Source organism: Cuculus canorus, chromosome 1 (genome assembly GCF_017976375.1).
Source record: "Cuculus canorus isolate bCucCan1 chromosome 1, bCucCan1.pri, whole genome shotgun sequence".
NCBI classification, from domain to species: domain Eukaryota; kingdom Metazoa; phylum Chordata; class Aves; order Cuculiformes; family Cuculidae; genus Cuculus; species Cuculus canorus.
The window spans coordinates 208113827-208121341 of NC_071401.1; positions in this window are offsets into that span (position 1 = coordinate 208113827).

Here is a 7515-nt window from a genome sequence, read left to right on the forward strand (position 1 = left end):
AATGGGGGGTCAGAAATGGATGAGGGGGCAGAAAGGGGGGGGCAGAAATGGGAGGGGCAGATGTGAGGACGCCACCGGCTAAAGCCAACCTTGCCCCCACACACACTGTGAAATTGGGAGAGGGGGCAGAAAGTTGGTTGTGGGGGCGACAGTGGAGGTGATGGAGGCCTCAGGACCACCAAGGGGGGCAACGCCCCTCAGGTCAATGGTGATGGCCAAGCTTTGGTCAAGTGGCCACGCTGCTGGCCGGGCCTCCACGGGGAGGGTGGTGAGACCAGGAGGAGATGGGTGTGATGGCAAGGGAGGGGCCAGAGGTTCTGCAGAGTGTCCACCAAACCCAAAAGCTGAGGAGCAGAGGGAGCAGCAGAGCTCCTACATGACAAACATGGGGTCCTACACATCATCCATTGGGTCCTACACAACATCCACAGGGTCCTACACAGCAAACATGGGGTCCTACACATCAGATATGGCGTCCTACATATTATACATGTGGTCCTCCACACCATCCATGGGTTCCTACACATCATATGTGGTTTCCTGCATGATGAACACGGGTCCTACACATCACACGTGGGTTCCTACACATCTGTGTGCATCCAACATTGACCAGGACACCTCATGGACCTGCAGTCATTAATCCCAAATCATGAGTGATGAGAGCTTGGACAGCCGGGATCTCTGGCTTCTGGACAAGAGCTGAAGAAGGCAAAGCACCAAAGACACCATTGAGTCACTGTCCCAGGATGCTGTGATGCCATTCCTGGCCGGTGACTCAGTGGTCTTGCAGCCCTATCGATTTCCAATGGTAGAGTTGCGGGAGTTGGGCACAACGCCTGTATGTCCCCCTGCGTTGGGGACATCTTGAGTTGGGGACCCCCTGCTTTGGAGTCTCCACTGTACGGGGACAATCTGCTTTGGGGACACTCTGTACTGGGGACACCCCCTGAGTTGGGGACCTCCAGCCTTGGGGACACCCCCTACCTTGGGGACACCCCTGTCTTGGGGACCCCTTGAATGGGGACACCTTGAGTTGGGGATCCCCTGAGTAGGGGACACTGCCTGTATGGGGACACCCTCTATGGGGACCCCATCCCTTGGGGCCCCCTGCCTTGGGGACACCCCCTTGGGGCTGACCCCTGCCCTGGAGAACCCTCTGTGTTGACTCCTGCCCCCAACCCCCTGAGCACAGTCAGGGCTTCTGCGCGTATCTTATGGGGGGGGACCTTCTGGGGGAACTTTTGGGGTGCAAGAGGGTTTAGAGGTGCAGGAGGTGGTGGGCTGTGTGTTTGGGGTGCAGAAGGGTTTGGGGGTCCGGTCAATATTGGAATGCAGTTGAGGTCCAATTGGTGTTTGGATGTAATTGAACCCCAGTCTATATTGGGGTGATTTTGGATGCGTTCTATCGCTGTTGGGGTGCAGATGGGGGACCAGTGGATGTTGGGGTGCAGTTGGAGAGATTCAGTCCATGTTGGGTGCAGTAGGGGGCTCTAATAGATATTGAATCATAGAATTACAAGGCTGGAAAGGACCTACTGGATCATCGAGTCCAACCATTCCTAACACTCCCTGAACCATACCCCTCAGCACCTCATCCATCTGTCCCTTAAATACCTCCAGGGAAGATGACTCCACCCCCATCCCTGGGCAGCCTCTGCCAGTGCCCAATGACCCTTTCCAAGAAAGGTTTTCTCCTGATGTCCAGCCTGAACTTCCCCTGGTGGAGCTTGAGGCCGTTACCCTTTGTCCTGTCCCCTGTCCCTTGGGAGAAGAGCCCAGCACCCTCCTATCAACGACCTTCTTTCAAGGAGTTGTAGAGAGGTACGAGGTCTCTCCTCTATCTCCTCTCCTCCATGCTAAACAAACCCACGGACCTCAGCCGCTCCTCGTAACCCTTCTTCTCCAGCCCCTTCACCAGCTTTGGTGCCACCTGGGCCACTGCTGGCTCACTTTCAGTCGTTGTCAACCAACAGCCCCCACGTCCTTCTCCTCCAGGCAGCTTTCCAGCCACACTTCTCCTGGTCGGGAGCACTGCACAGGGTTGCTGTGCCCCAAATGCAGGACACGGCATTTGGCCTTGTTAAACCTCGTGCCATTGGTCTCAGCACATCTTTCCAGCCTGTTCAGATCCCTTTGCAGAGCCTCCCAACCCTCCAGCAGATCCACGCTTCCACCCAGCTTAGTGTCATCCTCAAACTTGCTAAGGGGGCACTCAATGCCTTCATCCAGGTCATTGATACAGACATTGAACAGGGCTGGACCCAGTACCGAGCCCTGGGGAACCCCTCTTGTAACTGGCCTCCAGCTGGAGGTAACTCCTTTGACCACCACTCTCTGGGCTCGGCCATCCAACCAGTTTTCCACCCAGGAGAGTGTGCGCCTGTCCAGGCCGGAGGCTGACACTTTCTGACAGCATTCTGCTTCAGAATGTGTCAAAGGCTTTCCTCAAGTCCAAGAAGACTACAGGCACAGCCTTTCCCCCATCCAGTAGTCGAGTCACTTTGTCATAGAAGGCGATCAGGTTAGTTTGGCAAGACCTGCCTTTCGTCAGCCTCCTCTAACTCCTGAGTTTGTACACAGAGAGAACAACTTGCCTTTCTCTTAAAGACTGAGGCAAAGAAGGCATTAAGTACCTCAGCCTTGTCCTCATCCCTTCTCACTGGTCTTCCTTCTGCATCCAAATGGCATTGAATATCCTCCCCAGTCCTCCTTTTCTTGTTAATGTATTTGTAGAAAGATATTTTATTATCTTTCACAGACTTAGCCAATTTGATTTCGAGTTGGGCCTTAGCCCTCCTGATTTTTTCCCTGCGCGATCTCACTTCCTCCCTGTAGTCCACCCAAGACGCCTGTCCCTTCTTCCACAGCTCATAGACATTCCTCTTCTTTTTGATGCCTCTCAAGATCTCCTTACTCAACCAAGATGGTTTTCTCCCCCGCCGGCTCCTTTTCCGGAACACGGGGATGGCTTGCTCCTGAGCTGACAGGATTTCATTTCTGAAGAGCGCCCAGCCCTCGTGGGCTCTCTTGCCCTTAAGGACTGTCTCCCATGGGACTTTGCCAACCAGCCTTCTCAACAGTCCAAAGTCTGCCCTCTGCAACTTTAATGGGACTGTTCTACTAATCCCCCTCTGCATTTCACCTAGAACTGAAAACCCTATCATCTCATGATGGCTTTGTCCCAGGCGTCCTCCAACCGTCACGTCCCCCACAAGGCCTTCTCTCCTCACAAACAGCAGGTCCAGGAGGGCACCCTCCCTGGTCGGCTCACTCACCACTTGCCATGGGCAGGGACATCCCACGGGATCAGGCTGCCCTCATCCAACCAGGCCTTGAACACCTCCAGGGACAGGGCAGCCACAACTTCCCTGGGCAACCTCTTCCAGGGCCTCACCACTCTCATGGCGAGGAAATTCTGCCTTATATCAAGCCTAAATCTGACTGTTCCAGTTTATCCCCATTGCCCCTCGCCCAGTCACCACAAGCCTTCATGAACAGCCCCTCCCCAGCTTTCTTGTAGCCCCTTCAGGTATTGGAAGGTCTCTCGAATATGTCCTCGGAGCAGGCAGAAGTCAGGGTCGGGCGCTGCTGCCTCACAATGTCTGCCCACGCTCACCCCACCAGCAGAGCACTTGGTCGGGGCTGTCACGGTGTCCAACCTCACCTCCTTCCTCCCCTCTTGATTGGAACGTCCCACGTCCCCCCCACCCCGAGTTCACTGTACCCAACACCCAGAACCAGGGGCTTTGTGACATCAGCTCGGGGCCAAGGGCTCTGCGAGCAGCGTGAGCACTGCGGGCAGTCCGTCGGCTGGTGCCGTGCTCGTCACTAGCTCTCGGTTGGTCCTCGTTAGTACTACTGCATCATGAAGATGCTCTTCTTCTTCTTTGTCCTGCTGGCCCTGTGCCTGCCTGTGCAGGGATCCTGGGAGAACTGCAAGTAAGTGGCACAGGTTGTTGGTCACATCAACCACAGGGAAAGCTCCAGGCTTGGGGAAAAGTGGAGGAAAAGGACCTTGGAGTGCTGGTCAACAGCAGCAGAACATGACCAGGCAGTGGCTGGCGTGGCCAAGAAGGCCAACAACATCCTGGCTTGGATCAACCATGGGGTGGGCAGCAGGAGCAGGGAAGGGATTGTCCTCTTGGACAATCTTTCTTTCCTGAAAGAGTGGTGAAGCCCTGGCAGAGGCTGCCCAGGGCAGTGTAGGGGTCCTCATCCCTGGAGGTTTTAAAACACCAAGCTGCTGTGGCACTTTGGGACATGGCTTAGTAGGCACGGTTGGTGTTGTGTTGGTGGTTGGACTGGAAAATCTTCAGGACTTTTCCAACATTAACGATTCTATGCCCTTCCCAGAGAGCCTGGGCTGCCACCGTTGGATTTTCCATGCCGGCTCTTGGCAGGGAGAGCTCGGAGCCAGGCGCTGCTACCTTCCCCAAGGCTGACCATGCTCACCCTGCCAGCAGAGCATTCAGCAGGGTTTTTTTGGGTGTCCAACCATACCTCCTAGCTCCACTCCTCCTTGGAACGTCCCACGTCCCCCCCCTGCCCCCTCAAGTTCCCTGTACCCAGCACCCAGAACCAGGGGCTTTGTGACATCAGCTCGGGGCCAAGGGCTCTGCGAGCAGCGTGAGCACTGCGGGCAGTCCGTCGGCTGGTGCCGTGCTCGTCACTAGCTCTCGGTTGGTCCTCGCTAGTACTACTGCATCATGAAGATGCTCTTCTTGTTCGTCCTGCTGGCCCTGTGCCTGCCTGTGCAGGGATCCTGGGAGAACTGCAAGTAAGTGGTTCAGGGAAAGCTCCAGGCTTGGGGAAAAGTGGAGGAAAAGGACCTGGGGGTGCTGGTCAACAGCAGCTGGACAAGAGGAGGCTTAAGAAGAGACCTCATCACTCTCTGCAGCTCCCACAAAGCAGGCTGTGGTGAGGCAAGTGTTGTTGTGGTCCAACAGGGGACAAGCAACAAAACAATAGGAAATGGACTCAGGTTGTGCTAAAGAAGGTTTATGACTGGATGTTAGGAAAACTTTCTTTCCTGAAAGAGTGGTGAAGCCCTGGCAGAGGCTGCCCAGGGCAGTGTAGGGGTCCTCATCCTTGGAGGTGTTAAAACACCAAGTTGCTGTGGCACTTTGGGACATGGCTTAGTAGGCACGGTTGGTGTTGTATTGGTGGTTGGACTGGAAAATCTTCAGGACTTTTCCAACATTAACGATTCTATGCCCTTCCCAGAGAGCCTGGGCTGCCACCGTTGGTGTTTCCATGCCGGCTCTTGGCAGGAAGAGCTCAGAGCCAGGCGCTGCTACCTTCCCCAAAGCTGACCATGCTCACCCTGCCAGCAGAGCATTCAGCAGGGGTTTTTTGGGTGTCCAACCATACCTCCTAGCTCCCCTCCTCATTGGAACATCCCATGTCCACCCCCGCCCCGAGTTCCCTGTACCCAGCACCCAGAACCAGGGGCTTTGTGACATCAGCTCGGGGCCAAGGCCTCTGCGAGCAGCGTGAGCACTGCAGGCAGTCCGTCGGCTGGTGCCGTGCTCGTCACTAGCTCTCGGTTGGTCCTCGTTAGTACTACTGCATCATGAAGATGCTCTTCTTCTTCTTTGTCCTGCTGGCCCTGTGCCTGCCTGTGCAGGGATCCTGGGAGAACTGCAAGTAAGTGGCACAGGTTGTTGGTCACATCAACCACAGGGAACGCTCCAGGCTTGGGGAAAAGTGGAGGAAAAGGACCTGGGGTGCTGGTCAACAGCAGCTAAACGGGAGTCAGCAGTTGGCTGGCAGAAACGCTGCTGGGCTTCACTAGAGGATGCTCACTTCGCAACACCTTCATCTATCCCACGTGGTTCCTTCCCCAACCCTATGCGGCAGCTGCCGTTCCTCGCCAGCGCCCAGGCTGCTGGCACAGCTCCTCTAAGGGGGTAAAGCAGAGACAGGGGTGGATGCCTGCACACCCTACAGGGTTCCCTGGCTCTGCGCTCCACGCAGCAATGCCGGGTGGGGAGAGAAGGTGCCCGACCTTCTGCCCAAACAACATCAATGCCTCAAGCAGGACAGTAATGAGTTTCTTGTTTTCACAGGACCTGCGGACTGCGGCCCTCGGTTTCCTATGGCTACGGCTCAGTGCGTGTTGTTGGGGGCAGAGATGCCCAGCCAGGATCCTGGCCAGGGATTGTGAGTGTGCAGAAGGTCCGGGAGACGCACGTCTTTCACGCCTGTGGAGGGTCCCTCATCCACCCACAGTGGGTGCTGACGGCAGCCCACTGCTTCGTCAATAGCCAGTAAGGAGGAGCAGGGAACAGGGAGAGCCCCAAAACCCCGGCACAGGCCCAGCGTGCAGCATCACGGGCGACTCCCAGCCCGCTTCCTTGCGCTGCACCCAGACAAAGGATGCGGTCGTGCCGCTGCATCCCAGATGCCTCCATCCCCACAGTCCTTGTGGCTCAGGCGTGTTGGGGCATAGATGCCCCACAAGCTTTCCTCTTTCCCTCGGCAAGCAGGAGGCAAGGAGCTGCTGGGCTGCTCCAGCGCGTGCCTCTGCTGCCTCTCACCCCTCTCTCCCTCTGCTTTCCAGGGATGTCCCAGCGTGGCGCGTGGTGGCCGGTACCACCTCCTTAACTGACATGGGCCCAGAGACACAAATCAGCTACGTCAGACAGATCATCATTCATGACGACTACGATAAAACCACTCAGGCGAATGACATCGCTCTGATGGAGCTCTATGAGCCTCTCCAGTGCACGCCCTACGTGCAGCTCGCCTGCGTGCCTGACTTCTCCCTGCAACTGCGGCAGCTGAGAAACTGCTATGTTGGTGGCTGGGGGGTCACCACGGCCAGATGTGAGTTCCCCAAAAGTATTTCTATGGCGGGTGCAAGCTGGGAACCCTGGGCAGATGGGCTGGGTGTCCTGACAGCAGAGGCAGGAGCCAACGTCAGTCTGCAGAGTCATCTGTGTCTCATGGGGAGATGGGAATGAGCTGTCAGCCAAAGCAGGGTGGAAGGGAAACACCACGATGCCTCTGTGGACGCAAAGCCAAGCCCTAGGGAAGGGGGGACGGGAAGTGGCAGCAGCTGCCGCGTGCTTATTCCTGTCTTGCCCACAGCTGGAGGACTACCCCCGTCGCTGCAGGAGGCCAAGGTCCCCCTCATCGACCTTCGAATCTGTAACAGTAGCGGGTGGTACCATGGGGACATCCACCCCCACAACCTGTGTGCGGGCTATCCGCAAGGAGGCATCGACACCTGCCAGGTAGGAGCATGATCCCACTCCCGCCCCAGCAGCACCGGCAGCCCCAGCACAGCTGCCCCAATCTACCCCACTGCCTGCTTCACCCAGCAAGTCCCCCTCCCACCGCTGGCTCCCCATCGCTCCTGAGTTCACCTCCTGCTCTCCAACTGCTTGTCCATGCTCACCGTCCAGCCCGTCCCACAGCCCTGTGACTCTCCCCATAAAGCCCATCCCACGTTCTCCACAGCCCGTAGGTCCAGGCACCAACCCTGGAACATCCCTCTGCCCCACAGCCAGG